This window comes from Onychomys torridus, chromosome 3, assembly GCF_903995425.1.
Source record: "Onychomys torridus chromosome 3, mOncTor1.1, whole genome shotgun sequence".
Classification (NCBI taxonomy): domain Eukaryota; kingdom Metazoa; phylum Chordata; class Mammalia; order Rodentia; family Cricetidae; genus Onychomys; species Onychomys torridus.
The window spans coordinates 103,784,858-103,804,773 of NC_050445.1; the positions used below are offsets into that span (position 1 = coordinate 103,784,858).

General features: G+C 51.1%; 1 protein-coding gene across 10 annotated transcripts in view; it reads right to left on the bottom strand.

The window, feature by feature from the left end:
* Atp2b2 (ATPase plasma membrane Ca2+ transporting 2) overlaps window positions 1-19,916 on the bottom strand; it is a 319,903-nt gene that overhangs the window by 234,369 nt on the left and 65,618 nt on the right. For 9 of the 10 annotated variants that reach the window (XM_036181098.1, XM_036181095.1, XM_036181094.1 and 6 more), the window contains exon 2: window positions 14,043-14,088. The gene's annotated coding sequence lies outside the window, so the exon portion shown is untranslated. Of the gene's footprint in view, window positions 1-5,185; window positions 5,208-14,042; window positions 14,089-19,916 lie in introns of those variants that run through there. The other variant, XM_036181092.1, reaches the window with a different exon arrangement.

A 19,916-nucleotide genomic window follows, 5' to 3' on the forward strand; every position in this document is an offset into this window, starting at 1 on the left:
TGTGTCTCGAAACCACAGACTCCAGGGCAAAGTAAGACAGGTAAAGTGGTATCGCCTCCCACAGGCCTCTGGGTTTTGAGATCTGTCTGCTCTGCTTGGCTAAGTGGTGTTCTGTACAGGGAAGCAGGATGTGGCTGGCAAATAGGCTGGTCCCAGACAGCAGAGGAGCCAGGGCTGTGGGGAGCCCACAGATACCTGGCTTGGGACTGAACAGGGAAGCTGTCCCTAGCATAGCACCCATCAGAGTCTCTGCTCTGAAGTGTCAGAATAAACATCCCCATTCCCCCACCCCACCCCTGCCAGGTGTAATTTCCCAGGCTCCGGGGCAATCTTGTGCCCTGCAGGAGCCTGACATAGTCCCCCAGTCTCAAGTCAGAGGACCAGGAGGTGTACTCAGCCCCAGCACTGCAGTCAATTAAAAAGGAATCAAAGTGTGCATTCCAGATCAGGGGTAAAACAAGAGGCCCTTTCACAGCGGGAACTGGCTCCCTCACAGCCTTGCAGTGGATTTATTCTCAAGCCTCTGGTTTCAAACTCCCAGGTTCAGGGGAGATTGGGTTCCCCATCAGTTGGCTCTGTTGTTGCCCCCTTCCTCCTGCCCTGGCAACAATAGTTCTGGTTTATAGGAAGAACTCTGTCTTCTGTCTCTCTGTGTGAGGGCACAGGGTTAGGGTGGGGGCTGGGATAAAGTGCTGGGGTGACCATGGGGAGCAGGTTAGATGAAGTGTGCCTGCCTGAGAAGCCCCAGGAGAGATGAGGGAGCTGCAGGGTGGCCCACCCTACAGCAGAGGATCTTAGACCTCCACCCTGCACTCAAGCAATGCCTCCGGACTCCCAGTTCTACAAAAGCTTGGAGATGTTTTGAAGGAGGAGACACCAATGCCACAGAGAAGCTGTCAGTACAAGTCCCCTCGTGGGCACCATGTACCCACTGGCCACCAGGCATGGCACTGGGACCTGCACAGACGACTTCTAGTACTCTCTGATGTGGAGGGGCCCAAGTGTGAAGCCTGGAAGAGGGCAGGGGAAATGACCACCATAGTGGGTTGGTGTCCCCAGAGGCCAAGGCCAGAGCTGACTTACATGGGAGCAATCAGAACCAGCACAGACAGTTCATCAGTTCATTGCAGGGGTGGGGGGTGGGGGGTGAGGGTGGAGAGCTCTGCCCCACACCTGCTGTGAGACCTAACTGGAGGTCACTGCAGCCCTGGTTAAGAATGACATTGAACTAGAAGGTCTTCAAGATCCTCTCAATGAAATGTCTACTCTGTCATTCCGAATAAATCTGGCCCCTTCACTAGTTCCCTATTAGGGTCACAGCCCACCAAAGTCCATTGGGATGGCTCCCTCACAGTGGAGGGGGACATCTGCAGACTGTATCTACCTCCACAGCTCATGTAGGACAGTGGGGAAGCCCCTGACTGTCTCATCTTCTGACCCTGGAATTTGAGCAGGGCCCAGATGGGAGGGGCCACCTGAGCTCCCTCCAGCCACACCTTCCTTTCAGAGAGAAGGGAACTGCTGCATTTCTCCCCAGCTAAGCCTGCTCATGTAACTCATTAATATGGGATTAAAGGGATTCCAGGCCCAGGCGCTGCTCCCTAAAGTGCCCAGGGCTAACCTGAGGTCAAGTCCAGCAGGCAGGCTGATGGGTACTGGAGTGAGGAACTCCTCTGACACCCACCCGTTCTTTCCCATCGCCTCTACTAGTCTGGGTCTGCCTCCTGCTCTCCCCAAGGGCAGGACCAGAGGCATTCTCAGTTCTTGGGTCCTGAAGGAGACCTGTTCTAGAATCCAGCCCACAGCCTCCTTCCTTCCATCCTCTGATGGGATTATGACGCTACTGCTGGCATGCTTCCTACAGAGCCTGATCCTGCACGGAGTGTGCTGAGAGGTGGCTCGGGAGATGCTCTCTTATCTCTGCAGCTGCATTTCTAAAACCCTCCAACAAGCTTCTAGCTCCATGGTATGTGTCTTACTGAGATGCTGACCCACACATGGAACCTGACTCCAGGAGGGGAAGGGGCTCAGGGAACGGGTACCCCCAGAGCCTCCTGCACTGACTGGCCCTCTCCTGGAAGCCCGAGGCAGAGCAGGTGGCAGGTGGAGCTAACTCCTAGCATTCTCTTTTCTTCCTTAGTCTTGGTTGTGTTGCGTGGCTTCTGTTTATGATAAGAAGCATCATGAAGAGCTAAAGAGATGCCAAACGTGGTAGTACATGCTAGCACTTGGGAAGCCAAGGCAGGGGGATCACCATGAGTGAGTTTGAGGCCAACCTGGACCCTGCCTCAAAAGACTAAAAAAAATAAAAACAAACATCAGTTTCAAAAAAAATAATAGAATCATGTAAACTGGAAAACTGATGAAAACGCAAACATCAGGCGGAGCTGGCTGTGTGGTTGAGTGGTAATCCACTTGAGCACAGGGGGAGAGGCCCTGGGTTCACCATCAATACTGCAAGAAATAAAAACCTGAATAACCGACTGGGACCCAGTGTAGGAGTTCTGCAGACATGGTATACAACAGTTTGTGGCACTTGGAGGAACTGGAGCCTCTGGGAGCTGGTGAGGGTGTCACCGAGGTGCTGGCAGCAAAGCTGGGAGGGGACCCAGGTCACACCCAGCTGGCACCACCCCACTACACTGCCCTCTTCCCCTGCTGGGAAGACTCCAGGGCTTGCCTTCTCTCTGACCTCATCTTCATTGTTGCACCCCTCACCTCTCTTTTTCCCTGTCTCCCCTCAGGTCCTTGTGTCCTATTTCAAGGTCAAGGGGTGGAGGCCCACCTCAGTGAGGCTCTCATAAGATATGCTGCAAAGAGCTAGCCTGGGCACCACCAGGGTCTCTGCCCTGACTCTCCACAGCGGCTTCCTTTTTCTGGACCCACCTTCTTTGTTCTGTAACAGTGTGACAGGGAATTGGGATGTGGCCCAATCTGTAGAAAGATTGCCTAGCATGCATGAAGCCCTGGGGTTGATTGCCAGCACTTTGTAAATGGTGCCTGGCAGTGTGCCTCCAAGAGCTAGACATCAGGGCACCTTGAGCAACATTAGCACTGACTGCTGCTCCCAATAGAGGAGTCCTGGGTTCAAATTCAGTTTCTGCCACTCTTCACCTTTTCAAGCCTCAATTTCCTCTTCCATAAAACTGGGGATGATGGACCTATTTCCACAGTGAACGTTGTGTGAAATGATAACAGCCAAACTACCAGCCCGTGTTTAACACTTTGTGGTGGCGATGTGTGGAGCCTTAAGTACATACTTGCACACATTCACAAGCATCCTCTGCTCTCCCATCTCTTTGTTTTAACAAACAATTCTGACTTGTATATAAATAATGTTATACTATTTTTAATATCTGCTATTCAGCGTTCCCCCACATGTCACCATGGCTTTGTAGTGTGTGGAAGAGAGGAGACCAGACTCCTGGGCAGAGACCTGGCGTAGTCAGACCCTGGCTGTGTAACTTTGATGAGGGGGGCTCACATTTCTGATTGCCTGTGGAATCACTGAATAGGCCTGGTGGAAGAAGCCAACAGAATTCTGCAAAAAGGGGGGTATTTTGGTTTGCTTCATATCACTGGGGATCCCCACAAAGCTGGCATCTCAGGCCCTCAGTACTTTAACCCCAACCCTAGGTCTTTTCCAAAGCCCAGGAAAAGCCCTAACACACTGAGGGAAGCGACAGAGGTGGCTGACCCATGCTAGACCAGCCAGCCTTAGGTGAGTCTCCTGCCCTCCTGCTACCCTGCCAGAGTCTCTGGTGTCTGTTGGGACTTGAGGTCTTCCTCACTGAGTGGTGTCTGACATAGGTCCTATGCTGCCAGCTGCCACAACATGCCTGCTCACCGTGACTCAGAGATGCCTGCCATCTGGACACAGTGCCCTGTGCATGTCTGCCCCTCTACTCTTCATGCCCTGGCAGTGATGTGGGATGCCATCTTGCTGTGGCTGGTGGCTGATGCAGCCTATTTGGTGACTGTGTGGAGACCCATGAGGGACCTGGAAGCAGGCAGATGGCAGCCTTATATTGACCAACAAGCCCAGCGGTGTGCCACAGAGTCCATGAAGATAAGGTACCATGGGGACTTTCAATATGCTGCCATTTATAGGCCAAGCCCCCTGAAGTGGCCATACCCAGCCTTTCCACCTCCAACCCCCAACCTGTTTCTCCATACTATTCTGGAAAAGCCCCTAACCAACCAGAGCCCCACTGTTCACCGAGACTATCGGGACTCTTCCCTTCCACTCACCACTCACTCACCCTTGTCACACTCACTCTAGCAGGGCAGAGTTGCCTGTCCCATCAACTCCTGACACTGTTGCCCAAAACCCTCACAAAGGTGGACTTCCCTCTAGGGAGAGGTCTCCTCCCTCTGTCTTTATCCCCTTCCACAGCAGTTTCTATGACCCACAGGCCAAGCACACAAATCAATTGCTGTAATATCTGTCTCTGAGTGCCCACTAGGATTGAGCCCAAACATCTGGCATCCCGACACCCTTTGTGATGCAGCCCTGTCAGCCACTCTGCTGCCTGCTTAGGTAGCTCAGCCAGCCCCCAAACACTGTCACATTCTGTAAGTCCAAGTATTTTTACGTCCCATCCACAATGTCTTGGCTTCCTACTGTTCCCTGCTAACCGACTCCTACTCATCCATCACGACTCAGCTGGAGTGGCCACTGCCCTGTAAATCTCTAGCACTCTGCAGCCCAACTTGCCTCTTATGGGCCCTCTTCTACCACACTTCACAAAACAGAGCACTACAGTTATTTAAGCAGCCACACTCCCAGGAAAACACTCCCAGGAAGATGAGGGGGCTGCTCTAGGCCCAGGCCTAGAGCTATCTTGATCTATCTTGAATCCCCAGGTACATTGCAGAAAGCCTGGCATGTCTTAGCACCTCAGTACACATCTGGCAAAGAATGAGGGAAGGAACTCGGAACTTTCAGGGAAGCCCTATAATGGCCTTGCTTTGGGCACGAGCCAAGAACAATCTTCCTTCCCCAGAACTCTGGGCACCTTGTGTTTAGATAGAGCCAAGTCCTGGGCCGCTTCGCAGAATCACCAGGAACAGACTATTTCCCCCTTCAGTCCCACACAGCAGAGCTCTCACACCAACAGCCAGCCATATTGGCTGTTTCTCAGGAAGTCTTAGAGCCAGTGTGGCCTCCGTATCCCTCACTTACCCTCCACAGTGTGCCCCAGGTGAGCTCTGCCAGGCCAGTCAACCTCCTGTCTGTGTGGCTCCAACCCAGGGGTCTGCAGGACCCAGAGCAGTGAGCTCTGGCTGCTGGTGGCAGAGGCATTCAGAGCTGCTGCAGAGTCCACGGCTGCCCCCACCTGGGACTGCGGCTGTGGCTGCTGCCAGAAGCCTCGCCTCCCTCCCTGCATTCATCAGTTCAGCTCGGTCCTGCCTTCTGCAGCCTCCCTGATAGCCAGACTGCCATGGAGCTTTCCAAACCCATGAGAAGAAAAAGCTAACAAACGCTCTTAAAAACACTACACATTGCCACCAGCTGAAGTGCCCTAGAAGGGGTGGGATATGGTGGCAGAGGATCAGCCCCCAAAGGCAGGCCCTCCACCAAGCAGGACATGGGTCACATACTCTTACAGGGGTGGCACACCTGGCCAGGACCTTGGCATCTTTTGATGGGTAGTTCAGGGCTCCAAGAGGCTTGGAGGACTCTGCAGCAGCTTCCATGGATTTGCAGGGGACTTACTGTTTAACCTGACATGAAAGGATCCCATCCTGTGATGTTTTAGCCCCCAATCACAACGGACCACCTTTGATGTCACCTCATGATGTGAACGTCACTCAGTGGACTTGCCACAGTTCTGGAAAAACCAAGGACTCAGTCAGCTACCCTGACCAGTCTCCTGACCCTTCCCTATTTTTTCCTGAGTCTCTCATGCATATACAGTAATGGAAATACACATACTACATACGTGTGTGTGTGTGTGTGTGTGTGTGTGTGTGTGTGTGTGTGTGTGTGTGTGTGAATACCCATTTCCCCCATCCCAGTCCAGCATTGGACACTATTTGTCAGTCATGCTTCCTGAGCCTAGGACATATAGGCAATCAATGGGCCAATATTCAGTTCTGACACTGGCATTCACTTGGCTCATTTGGGGGTGCATTTCCAGGACCTTTTGGGGCTTTCTAATGTTTGAGGTCAAGGGATTCCCAAAGTGAGGCAGACATGTTGTGGTCGGGATACCCAGGCCTAATTTCCTCTTTCTAACTTTTGAAGAACTGTCCCTACAGCTATCGGGTGAGGGTGGAAAGAGGGGTACACGTCCCCTGACCACTGAGTTCCCCATTTGCAGCCCACAGGCACTGACAGACTCAGCACAAATTTTCAACCCCTCAAAGCATGTGGGCCGATATGGCAAACTATGGTGCCCTGGTCCTTCTCGATTCTTCTCTTCATCATTGCCTGACTCCTGACCTGTGATTGAAGAACTGCATGCTCACCATGTGAGGAGAGGGAAAGGGCTGGTCAGGAACTTCCAGGTTCAGCAGCTGGCCTGATGTGCCCCCCCACGGTGCATGTTCCAGGCCTTGTTAATTCTGAACATTTTGTGGGGCTAGAATTCTTAATAGGTTTCCTAAAGAAAGGCTAGCTTCTTTCTGTTCTCACAAATTCTCATTGTCCTGGATCTCACCCCTCTTCCAATACTTTTCCTTCTTCTTCTCTCCCTGACTGTCCTAGTCAGCTTTAATTGTCAACTTAACATAGCCTAGAGTCACGTAAGAAGAAAGTCTCATTTGGAAAATTGCCTAGACTGCCCGATGGGTCTGTCTAGGTGGATTGTCTTGATTTTTAATGAACATAGGAGGGCCCAGTCCACTGTGGGTAGTACCATTCTCTAGGCAGGTAGTCTTGAGTTATACAAGAAAGCTAGCTGAGCAGGAGCCAGTGAGCAAGCCAGAAAACATCATTCCTATGGTTTTTTTGTTTTGTTTTGTTTTGTTTTTTTACTCCATGGTTTTAACTTCATGTTCCTACTTGAGTTCCTGCCCTGACTTCCCCAAATGATAAACCATGATCTGGAAGTGCAAGCCAAATAAAACCTTTCTTCCCTCAATTGCTTTTGGTCAGAGTGTTGTATCACAGCAACAGAAAGCAAACCAGAACACCCCTTCCCTCCGTTCACCCTTCTATGCTTTCACGGTATAGCAAAGGAATAAGGGCTGCTAGGAGGAACCTTGGGCTGATCTCCTTCCCTGGGCCTTGGTTTCTTCTCTGTGAAATGGGTGGCATGGGGGCCTGGTAGCCTGGCTATGCCTCACGTCTGTATTTGGCTTAGCTGACTGGACATCCTTTCAGAAGACACCCTTAACCAGTGGCCCAGGACTTGGCACCCATTACCTATAGTGCCACTCTCTGCAGCCACCAGACTGGTTGCAACAGCACCCATGTGAGTCCTCTTGAGGACACAGTCCCACTGGGGTCCCTGTTCTTTACCTCATCGACCATTTTCACCTTGCTTCCTTCCCCTCCTCCAAAGCTGCTCAGCTCCAGGTTGCTGTGGCCCCAATGAACCATGTCCAGGAGCTGCTGCTTGGCCCTCTCATGAGTGCTCGGTAGAGGAGCTCTCCACCTACCTGTTTTCCCCCAGCCGCCCTGAGCATGGCCACCTGCTCCTTTCTCTCCTCAGCCATATCACTCCCAGAGGCATGGCACCCAGGGCATGCTTTCTGTATGTTCTGGTCTCAGTTGTTCCCTGAGCTCCAACTCATCCATCCACCTGCCCCATCACCCCATATCTGCTCCATCACCCTTGTATCTGCCTCATCACCCCCATATCTGCCCCACCACCCCTATATCTAATGTATCACCAAAGCCCAGAAGCTCCCACATCTGTGACTATCCCTCACTTTCCCCTGCCAGACTCAGCTCCTCCCTTTTGAAGCATCTGTCCCAGGCATCTACCCTGCCACCCAGAAAAGAAATAAACTTGTCTGTCTTGAGTTCCTGGGAGGGAAGACGAAGGTCCTGAATTTATCCCAGTGATAAGAATGTCTGGTTGGGGATTTAGCTCAGTGGTAGAGTGCTTGCCTAGCAAGCACAAGGCCCTGGGTTCGGATCCTCAGCTAAAAAAAAAAAAAAAAAAAGAATGTCCTTGCTATCACAAGCCTCATAGATAATAGGTGGGTTTATGCTGAGAGAGACAGGAGTATCTCAGGGCTGGTGGTTTGACATCAAGCTGGCATTGTGATATCTTCCTGAAAACCCGGGAGAGGAGAACTCAGCAGGGGCCTGGCTACAGAGCACACCCATGTCCCAGGATGTGGAGAGATGCCTGATGCATGTCTTCAGCACACACGTGGACCTTGCCCTGGAGGTGTGTCAGCACCCGACTGGCCTGACTTGTCTCTGAAAACTGCACTACAGTGTGAGTGCTCTTCTCTGTGTTCTGTGAGATATCCCACCAAGGTACCTTGTCAAAAGAAGCTTGGGACCCTGAACTCAATCCCAAGTGCAGTAGTCTGTGGAGAGGCACCTGAATGAATGGAGCCTGTCTCACTGGAGATTTAATAAACCTTGAACTTGGGAGATCTATGTTAGCTCCTAGTGGGCAGTCCTAGAAGGGGAGTACAGGACACCAGCTGGTGTCTGAGGACCTCAAGTCACCCTTGTTTTCCCCCTTTCCTCTTCTCTTAACCCAAGTATCACAGCATGTTATCAGCTCAACCTCCCCTAGGGCTGAAAACATGGCTCTGTCCACCTCCTGTGCCCTGGTCCTGCCCCATCCTTCCTCAGGGGTTTGTCAGAGACACCCATTTGTGGTCTCCCGATTCCACCCTGAGCCCTACAATATACTTGACAAACAGCCCCGGGTGGATGTCTTCCTGACAGGCCCCAGCAGCTCGTTCTGATCCTTGCTTAGCCAGATCTCTCCAGTCTCACTTTCAACTGCCACCCCCAACCTGTCCCTTCAGCATTCTGGCTTCCCAAAGTCTCTAGACAGCCCTTGCTTCAGCCTGCCATGGGTTCGCTATTTCCTTTAGCCTACATGTTTTTCTGGTTCCTCATGATGCTTCATTTTGGCCCCAAAAGCAAGAAAGCCCATTTGGCTACCTTACACAAAAAAGCCTCTTTCCCAATCTCATCAGCCCCCTGTCCCTTGGCTCCTCTCGATGTCTACATTCTTTAGGATAGTCCTGACATTTGACACATGTGGGTTCATTTGCTCAAGGTCCATCTCCCTCCAATAGAAAACCTGCTCCCCAAGGACAGGGACCTCCCTGGGGACACATCTGCCTCACCACCCCTGTGCTTTCCTTGTGGCTTGTTGTGTGTCCTATCCAACAAATGCCTTTCCTAGAAACTGCCAGCAAAGGTGACTCCTGAGCGACCTCTTACCCTGCACAATGCTTTTATTTTCCTACCACATTTTTTTTTTTTTTTTGGTTTTTCGAGACAGGGTTTCTCTGTGTAGCTTTGCGCCTTTCCTGGAACTCACTCTGTAGCCAAGGCTGGCCTCACAGAGATCCACCTGCCTCTGCCTCCCGAGTGCTGGGATTAAAGGCGTGTGCCACCACCGCCCGGCACTACCACTTTTTAATAAAGATTTATTCACACAGATGTGGAAGGAGACGCAGAAGGCCTGGGCAGTTTTCAGCAGTCTATGCTAAAGCAAAGAATGTTTTATGATTAGGTGACACTTAAGAGCTGCAGCAGTGCACCACACATGACTTTTGCTGTTACTTTCACTGTGACATCGTTTAGGGACTCAAGGTGGAATAAATGAATGGCCGCCTTCACCCTAACTGCAGGATCAAAAGGTCACTATTCAGAGGAGGGTTTGAACTGAAACCCAAACATGCCCTTTTTCTCTATAAAGTATACAGCCTCAGATATTTTGTTACAGCAACAGAGAATGACTAATACAACTGCCCTGTACCCTTGGTTTTATAAATCGATATCACTTTTAAGTTGACATGGAGAAACAATGACTTTTTAAGGTCTGAGTTTTAACATTTAGACCCCACTGTAAGTGTTTAATGTCTTTAACGTCAATGCTTCTTACATCAAAGTGCTTCAGAATTTGGTAACAGAATGAATTTGTCCACAATGAGTGGTTTTATTGTAGCTCTCAGAAGCCTGCCTCTGGTGATGGGCTTAGTTGGGGACAGTCAGTCACATTGCTGTCTCTGCTCTAGCTAGATAAGTTGAGGTCAGCCATGTGCAGGGTCAACAGGAGGCCCATGTCATATCTCACAACAGTTTCTCAGAGAGGACAATGAATGACCTCCCCATCCACACTCACCTCCCTCCCGTCCCTGCTCCAAACTCAAGTGGCTTTGCCAAATAAATGGCCACTGTCACCAGGACATGCTACTTTTGCTGTGGACTGAATGTTTCCCTCTGGTTTACTTGCTGAAGCCCCAGCCCCTTCTCTCTAGAACCTTTCTACAGAAAGTCTCTCGCCTAAGATGACACAAATTAGATTTTCCTCTTTCCTATGCTTCTGGCTTTGAACTTGGACCTGTTCTGGAGGTACCCCAGGGTGGCACAGTCTCTGGTCATGCTAGTCACGTCACTTAGTCACAGCACTCTGTGATCAGCAAAGGAGCCATGACCCTATGCAGCACGAATGCTGTGCTGTGAACTATGATGCTCAGTGGGTGAGGGACACTGGCCAATGCTCAGTATCGATGTTTCCATCAGTTGGTGAGTCTATCATGATGGAACCCCATTTAAATAATCTCATTTAGAGATAGAGGGATCTGAATAAAAAATGAGGTGGTAAGTGTGGATCCGCATCCTAGCCAAGCAGTCTTTACAAGAAAAAAAGCAAGATGCCAGTCTCACCAAGAAAGGCCCTGGGAGAGGTCAGCAGCACAGAATCCTTAGAAGGAACTAAACTTGACACACCTTGAACTTGAATTCTCAGCCTTTGGAATTACAAGAAAAAAAAAAACTCCTGTTTGTTTAAGCCACATCTTCCCTGGTGCATCCCAGCACACTCACACTCTCCAAGACAGTGACCAAGTGTGGGATGGAGACCACAGAAATGTACTGGCTTTGGGGTGGGTAGCTGGAGGGATGGTTCAGTGGTTAAGAGCACTAGCTACTCTCCCAGAGGACCTGGACTCTGTTCCCAGCACCTGCATGGCGGCTCACAACTGTCTGTAACTCCAGTTCCAGGGCTCTGTCCTCTTTTGGCCTCTGTGGGCATTGCACACACACACACACACACACACACACACACACACACACACACACAGCCAAAACACTCATATACATGAAATAAAAATAAGCACATCTTTTAAAAAGGTGTTGAGAAAAGAAACACTTAGAAGGAAGAGCATCAGACTAACCATTTATTTTATACAACAGATTGTAAAATGCCCACCGACTCCTGTAGGTGAGGTGGACAATGGCTGCACTGTAAGTGTTCTGTGAGTATGTACACAGTGAACAAATCATCACGGGAAACTGAGGGATCACCGAGAAGCCCAAGGAGGAGAACGAGCCCTATTCCCCTGCAAAGTTGTATATGGGTTTCTTCAGTTCCTTCTCTCTCCCTCCCCTCTCCATCCCCTCCCCTCTTCCTCCCTCCTGGGCTCTTCTGTCTGCCCTGTGTGTTCTTTCTCATGTATTTACAGAAACATCATCTTGGCAAGCTGCCTTTTCTCTAACTCTGAAATATGAAGGTGTTCCCTACATTAGTAAAGGTTCTTCTCAAGCAGTTCTCAATGGCTGCCTTCCAGAATCTTCCATATCTGCAGGTGGCTCAGTAGAGGCTGCAATCTGCCCCACTCGGGCATGCACTTGTTTCTATTTTTAACTAATATAAACACGCCCCGATAAACATCCTCCTGAATGCATCTTTGTACACATCTCAGGCAGCTTCCTTGGGGCGGGCTTCCTGGAAGTGGGATTACTGGTTAGGGATTACTGACATTCTGAGAGAGGAAATGTTAAAGCTTTCTAGTCATTATCGTGCTTTGCAGGGCGATGGTGCAACTATTTCCTATGGTCTGCGACACAATTTTAAACATTTCCAAAGAGAAAAGGAAGAGAAACCTGGGTAATTCCTGTCATTGTCAACACAAGAAAGTGGCTCCCATCACTGGCTGAAATGAAGGTGTCCTTTAAGTGAGAAGGCCAGGGAAAGGACAGGGGAGAACAGGAGGCAAGGGACAGAAGGGAAAGGGGTGGTCTGGCTGTTTTTCTGACACTGTGGAGTGGGGAGCCTTTTTACAGATGGAAAGGGAGCAGTCTGAGTGTCCGGTATTCAGTTCTGCATGTCTCGAAAGACCAGGGGCTCACATGTTACCCACAATGTCCTGGGGCAGGATCCATGTGTACTAGGGTCTACTCTGGCCCCAGGATCTGAGCAGGACACCTCTAGGAGTTTCTGAAGGCCATCATGGCACCTGTTTTGCCTTCTTACTTACAAGGAGGGCACACTCTGGTATGCCGGGCTGGAGAATGGAGGTTACCCTTTCTGTAGAGGTTGGGCCAGGGTCCTGGTGGGGACTTGTAATGGTCAACATGCTCACCCGCCATTTGCTCTTCTGGCTACATTAACTCCACTACTGAGGGGACAGCTGTGTGACATCCAGAGGAGGGTGCACTGACTAGACATGTCACAGAGATAAAGGCAGGAGGCACACAAAACACTCATCAGAATATTCCTGGACAGAAATGAGTAAAACTGGGAGGCATGTTCTATCTGTCATCTCCAGCAAGGGTGGTGATATGTGAGCCTGGGGTCCACTCCTTCCTCCTTGGTGTGGTCTGACCTCAGGTTTGTGCCTCAGTCTCCTCCCACCTTGTCCTCAGGTTGAGCTGATAAAGAGACTCCCTTTTACATCCTTGTGGGAAGAAGCCAGAAAACCAGAAGCCCTTACTTAGATGCACACCATGTCCTCAGACCTAAGCCTAAGTGCCAAACCAGGTCCTTTCAGCATCCAAAGACCTGCTCAGGTGACTACCAAATCAGAGCAGGGGGCCAGCTCCTCCACGATCACCTGCCAGCAGTACCGAACCCGGCTCCCAAAGCTCTGACCCCTGCAGGTGCCAATCTAATCAGACCATTTCTACAGCAAATGGTGTCCGTTTCCTAGACTGGTGCAGACGACATTTGGAAAGAAACAGTAGCATCATGCAAGTCGATTACATGGATCATGGTACACGGAAGCCATCTGTGCCCTTCCGGTCAGGTCTAACAATTGTCATAGCTACCCCACAGGTGATCCGATGAAAGTTTCTGGGCTTCTTCCCCATTCCCCTCAGAGTGTGCCATAGAGGACTGATTTAAGCCCCACCAGTCAGCCAGGTAGCTGGAGAAGGCTGCCCTCCTATCAAACACTCTCTGGGAGGAGAGCCAGCTCCACACACACCTACCAGGCAAGGGAGGACCAGCTACACTCCCAAGGAGGCCCCCAGGCAGAGGCATTGTGTCTCCTCCAGTCCTCTGCTTGTAAACAAGTACCTTAGAGCCTCAGATATCTTTCACAGAGGGTGAAAGGCCCAGGCTAGCCCATAGAACTCTCATCCTGCCCAGGACAGAGGCCAAGAATGCCTAGCTCAGAGCAGCCAGTGGGCTCCAGGGAATTTCCTTGGCAGGCTCCCTAGTCCTTGCTGAGCACGTTTCATGCACAGTGCTTTGCTTTCTCCAGTTCCAGAGGCCCCTCACCTTCACTTTAAAAAAGCCCCCTCGGTGTGCTGGCCTCAATGAGATGATAATAGAAAATGAATCTGAAATGGATCCATTTTTAAAATGCAGTGAAAAGATACCACAGCGTGAATGACTGATAAAATGGCCACATATCCACAAAAGCATATTGCTCTTTGTCTGAGAGACATGTCCCAGGGGCTCCAGAACTCCAGCCAAAGAAAAGAGTCAGAACACCAGCCCAGGCTTTTCCACCTCTTTCTCAGGTTCCCTCTCTCTGTGTGGGGTCTGGGGGAAGAAGCTGGGTGTCTGGGTGGTAGGCGACACACACAGGGGTCTGTAATTCTCAGTGTGGCCATCACCAGAGCTGGCATATGCACACAAGTGAAAGCCACGCTAACTCACCTGTCCCCTGGGCTGCCGTCAGTCCACACTCTGAGGGTGGTGAACCCTGCAGGAAGACAAAACCGGAAACACACATTAGGGAGCTTGGCAGCCAGGGGTTCAGACTTTACTGTTTTAATTTAAATTAAAAAACCAACATTATTTGTTTTGTGTATGTATGGTTGTCTTGGTTAGGGTTTCTATTGCACTGTAAAACTTCATGACCAAAAGGGAAGTAAAGGGTTTATTCCAGCTTACAACTCCCAGGTCTTACTTCATCACTCAGGGAAGTCGGGGCAGGAAGTGAAGCAGAGGCAACAGAGGGCGGCTGCTGACTGACTTGTTCCTCATGACTTCCTTAGCCTACTCTCTTATGCAGCTCTGGCCCACCCGCCTAGGAGTAACACCCCCCACAGTGGGCTGGACCCACCCACGTCAGTCGTTGATCAATAAAACTCAAATGTGATGGAGGCGTTTTCTCAACTGAGGTTCCTTTTCCCAGATGACACTGGCTTGTGTCAAGTTGAGAAATAACCAGCCAGGACAATGATGTATGTGTGTGGGATCACACACGCCACCACGCACAAGTACAGGTCAGGTGACAGCTCTCAGGAGTCCTTCTCTCCTTTCACTATATGATCCCAGAGCGATGGATCTAGCTACATCTGGCAACTCAGATTTCGGTATGGAGAGGCCTAGACCTGTCCCTTGGGAGGTGAGGGGGTGAAAGGGCCAGAGCCACGATGCCTATAGCCTGCTCTGGGAGCCAAGGGACTGAGCCAATCAGGGTCCTGGGGACACCATGTCATCTAAGGAGGGCTGAGTAGTAGTGGAGCTGTTGGCACAGGTGTAGACAGGAGCAGGAAGCCTCCCAGGATGGGGCTGCTCAGCAGCACAGGCAGGCGGGGATTCCCCTCCTGGTGTCCCTGGTTTGGATGGGGTGGGGGAGGGGTCCACACGGAGGCCCTGGAAGGGTAGTGAGGGAAAGACAGCTCCTGCTGGACAAACAACAGGTCCCAGATGAGAAGGAGCAGACTGCAGACTTTAGTGTGCCTCCACCCATACATTCCCTTCGATCTTTCTAGAGCTCCTTACTGGCCAGACCTAGCAGAAAGAAGAACAGGACTGGAGTCTTGACACAGCCCATCAGGACACTTCCAGGGCACCTAACCAGGCTGAGAAGGGCAAGGAGCAAATACCCAACATCTGGCCTCACGCCCCTGTGCCCCTGTACCCCCTGTTCCTCCCCACAGGGCCCACTCTCCCCACACCCTTTAGTCCCAAGCCTGGGGTAACTAGACCCTACAATCCCTGGGTTCTGCCCTGTGACTGTGCATCAGCACTGGGCATGTGGACACTCTCGGCTCTGCTTGGTGGCCTCAGCCTGCACTGTTGGCTTTGTTTGTCACCCCTCCCCCACCCAGGGTCCTGTCCTTGAATCTGCCCTGCCACCTCACACCTGTTCCCTGCCATGGCACCCCTTCTTGTTCCTCTTAGACTGGCGCTGGGCTGTCCCTTTCCTAGAAAAGCATCCTGGCCCGAGTTTACAGAGACCCAGGTGCAGAATCACGGGGAACATCAGGCCTCTGACAGGAAGGCAGTCACGGGCCAGAGCAGGCAGTCTGAAACATCCTCCTTAGATCGTTCTGGGCAAAAGATGAGCAGATGTCCGGGAACCACCTCCAGGCCTCCAGGCCCAGACTCCAGAGGAAAGCCAAGTGTTTCTCAAGCACGTGACTTTTACAGCTGGGGAAACTGAGGACAAGGGCAGGGATTGCAATGGCCAGGAAGTGGCAGAGCCAAGGATCTGTTTGCCTGCAGGCTGTCCTTCCCTACTGGCTGTGGCCACTGACTTCCATTGTTCCAAAGCCAGACCTCCAGCAAAGCTGCCCTCAACCCCTAGGCTGAACAGGAGCCTCTCTTGATCCTTAGGCAAATACTGATGATCTTATAATACAGAGGGGGAGTCCCAGGGAAGCTGTGGAACATGTGTATACAGGGCAGGTCAGCCCTGGGGCAACAGAGCATGGCCAGTAGGCAGCTGCTGCCGCCGAGCCTGTCCTAGACTGCACAGGGGTCCTCACATGTGGTGCCCACTGAGATCCACATACAGAAGTGCTAACCACATGGCTATGGTGATGCTTCCTGACACTTGCTCCATAAGACAAACTGTAGACATTTGTGGGGTACAGTGTGATACTTCAACATAGGACTATCATGTGTGTTGATCTGATGGGATCACTGTAACTCCCATCAGCTTAGGCATTCATCATCTCTGTTTTAGGAACACTCACCATCCTCTCTGCTAGTCATATCATAATACATACTATGTGGTTGTCAGTCAACTTTCTGAAGACGTTGGCAGATGCTCTCACCCATTGATACCCTGTGCCCATCAAGATCCCGTCTCCTTCCCCCACCTCCCCCAGGCTCTGGTAACTACTATTATCTTGCTCTATTCTGCTGGATCAAAATTTTAAGCTAAGAACAAACAGTATTTGTGCCTGATTTATTTCACTTAACCTAATGTTCTCCTGTTGCTCAGTGATGGGAATCTCACTCTTTTTTATGGCTGAGTAATATTCTAGCCACACACTTCTTTTGTGACCCTCTTCTACAGCAAGCAGAAAGCATGGAATTGGCCACTGGTCCTGCCTAGTGCCCTTTCTGGGAAGCCACAAAGGCTTCCTCCCCACCTAAGGCCCTGAGCTCATGGAGATGGGGGTATTGTCCCCAGGCCATAGGCAGCAAGGTCTAGTTCACAGTGGTGCCTCATCTCCCCCAGCAAGGACTAGGATGAAAGATTGATGAGTTATCTGCCTTGGCTGGTGAATTTTTCATTATGGAGGAAAGGAGACCCCATCCCTCGGCCCAGGAGGGCAGTTCTTGGGTATCATCCCTGCTAAGGTTTTGTCCTAGCTGACCATGGTTACGGACCTGTAATCACATTTTTCTATCCATGAATAATGACAAAGGCTGAGAGGGAACAAAAGCTGCTCACTCCCCCACCTTTTAGTATGGAAGATTCTGGAATGGCCCAAGGAATGACCTGAGGAACCGAGTCGAGTCCCAGCATGGGGGAGTAGGGATGAGAGCCAGAAGTTGTCACAAGCATCAATCAGCTCATACTCCATGCCCTTCTGAACTGCAGGTGAACCCTTATCACCTGGATCCCCTTACAGTCAGCTGACTTGAGGGGGGCAGCAGCCTTGGAGCACAGTTGAATCTCAAGCCTTGACCCCAGCCTGTGGTGACCAGACCTCAGGAGAGCTGAGTTAGTGCTGCAGAGAAGTAGGGCCCCTGTGATAGCAGCCAGAATGCAGGGGACCAATGTCGCAAGTGAGCTGGAAGCGAAAACAGGACAAGGCTGGGGAGCTGGCACCATCATTTAAGGCCTCGTTCCTAGGCCTCTGTTCCTCAGCCACAGATTTCTCCTCCATGCACTGGGGCAGTGGTGGCTCTGCTGAATCGGGGGTACTGGCAAACTTGGGCATGAGGCTTAACCCTTCCCACTCTGCAGCAGCCACCGCAGAGGGGTTGTGTGTGTGTGTGTGTGTGTGTGTGTGTGTGTGTGTGTGTGTGTTTGTGCGCGCGCCTCACAGAGGCTAATGAAAAGCCTGTAGGGAAGAGTAAAGGCAAAAGTCACTGAAGAGCAGCCAGCCACCTGGATTCCTGGGTAGGTGAAGTAGGAAGGCTGTATGGCACCAATCAGTAGGCTTCTTAGAGATGCACTTTAAAGAGCAATCACCCTTTGCAAGTCCGCAGGGAATAACTTTGGGGAACCCTGAGCTCCCCTTCTGGGCAGACACGGGGCCAATGAGGTTCCAGCATGCACCTGGCTTTTTGCTGGCTGGTCCATAAAGTCATGGGGGCATTGACTCGTGTTCACTGATTCTTCAGTAGGATTCCTGCCTCCTCCAGGATTACTTCAGCTCATGTGAGTCCCAAGACCCAATGCATATACCCCAAACAAGTTGTTTCTCAGAGCCTTGGGTCGTCATCTCAAGGCTGGCCTCTGCTTCTGGTAGGATGCTGGGAAAATGGCAGCCTGTCTCTAGCTTGAGTGTCCCTGTTTGGGGGTTGGGTTTTGGCCTACATTCAAGTCACCAGAATGAACTTTGGGAAACACCAATCCTTAGCATTCTCTAAGTTGGATATCACAAGTGGAAGTCCCAAAGGACTGTCTCATGCTGGGCCCCTTCTGTTGACTCCACAAGAGAATGAATACATCGGCATTCTCACAAGTGCTGTCTGATGGATACTTCGGCTTGCTCAACCCAGCCTTTCCCAACCCTGCTTGATCTCAGGATCTCTTCTGGAGTCACCTAGCATTCCTCAGGACATGCTCTGAAGAGAGGCGGCCCTACTGATGTCTCAGGCACCTTGCCCACTCTGCCAGTAGGAACCTGGGGTGTGGAATTTCACCCTCTCTGGGTAACCTCTGCACAATGTTCCTGTTTCATTTCTGGCCAAGACAGGAGGATGCCCCCTCCCAGATCTTACTCTCCCCATCTCCCAAATCTCTGTATTCCACTAGCAGGTGTATTTTCTCTGCAGCAGCAGGCCATGTGATCCCGAGGAGGAACAATTGGGGGACACTACTTCAACATGTTTAGAACGTGTGACTAGGGCCGTAGTGGCTTTGGTGAGTGTTGAGCTCCAAGCAGCTCCCAGGGCTCTCGCAGCCTTGTGTGTCAAACACCAGCCCCGACTGGATGGGACAATGAAGAATAGATTGAGGTGTGTACCACACCACAGCTGTTAGTCCTTGCCCATCTACCCCTCCTTCTTTAACTGGGTTGTTCTGATTGGGACCAGGCAGGGATAACCCTCCCAGTGGCTGGCACCTGGCAGGAGCCAAGACCACAGAAGAAAGTGGGCCCCTTTGTGTGTGCACAGAGCCAGTGGCAGTTCTCAGATCCTAAATACCCTTCTGAAATTGGAGTCCATCATGGGACATTTTTTTTTTTCAGATAAGGGACACAATTGACACTAGCTTTGCTGCTCCAGGGGAGGGTGATGGGACGTGCAGGGGTGCTGGAGCCCAGCCCAGGCCTGGGGCTTCTGGTTCCACAGACACATGTTACCAGAGGAGGGGAAGGATTGTATGAGTCACTGATCAGTGGCAGGGCTGAATGAAGCGTCTCTCTCTCTCTCTCTCTCTCTCTCTCTCTGCTTTGACTTGGCTGTATGTGAGACATTTAGAAAGGCCACATCTGGGGGCCTTATACTGTCTGGGCTTTAGGGACTAGGGGTGTCATGGCCAGGGTTAAGGTCTTTGGGAGGGAGGGCTACACCTGACACCTGCTAGGCTTGGGTTCCGCTTTCTGTCTTGTTTTTCCTCAGAGGTCAGGGTGTGACGCACACCCACAAGGTTGGGTTACAGAATCCATTCCACTTCCTGACCTCAGCCTCCTGGAGGTCTCGGTGTGGCCAGTTCAAGAGTATCCACAGAGGACAGTGGTCAGGGCAGCACTCAGGGCTCTGCCTATGGTGGGAATGGCCCCATGGCTCTCAGGGTGACCCGTCTTCATTGTCCCCTAGTGACAGGTGGTGTACACAGAACTTAAGGAGAGACATCAGCTCAGTGTGGGCCAGCTCCTTGGGGAGCATTCTGAAGTAGGGAGCGTGGCCTCCTACAGACCAGAAGTGCTGTTCACCCTTACTCTAAGGACCCTAGCAGCCAATCTTCTTCAATTGTTTATTTTGTTTTTGAGTCAGGGCCTGATGTAGCCCAGGCTGGCCTCATGTAGCCCAGGGTGGCCTCAAACTCACTTTGTAGCAGACTAACCTTTGATTCTTGATCCTCCATCTCTTCAAATTTCCTAATTGTTATTTCTATGTGTGATTGCTGCTTTGTTCATTTATGGTAGCACTGAAGTTTCATTCTAAAAT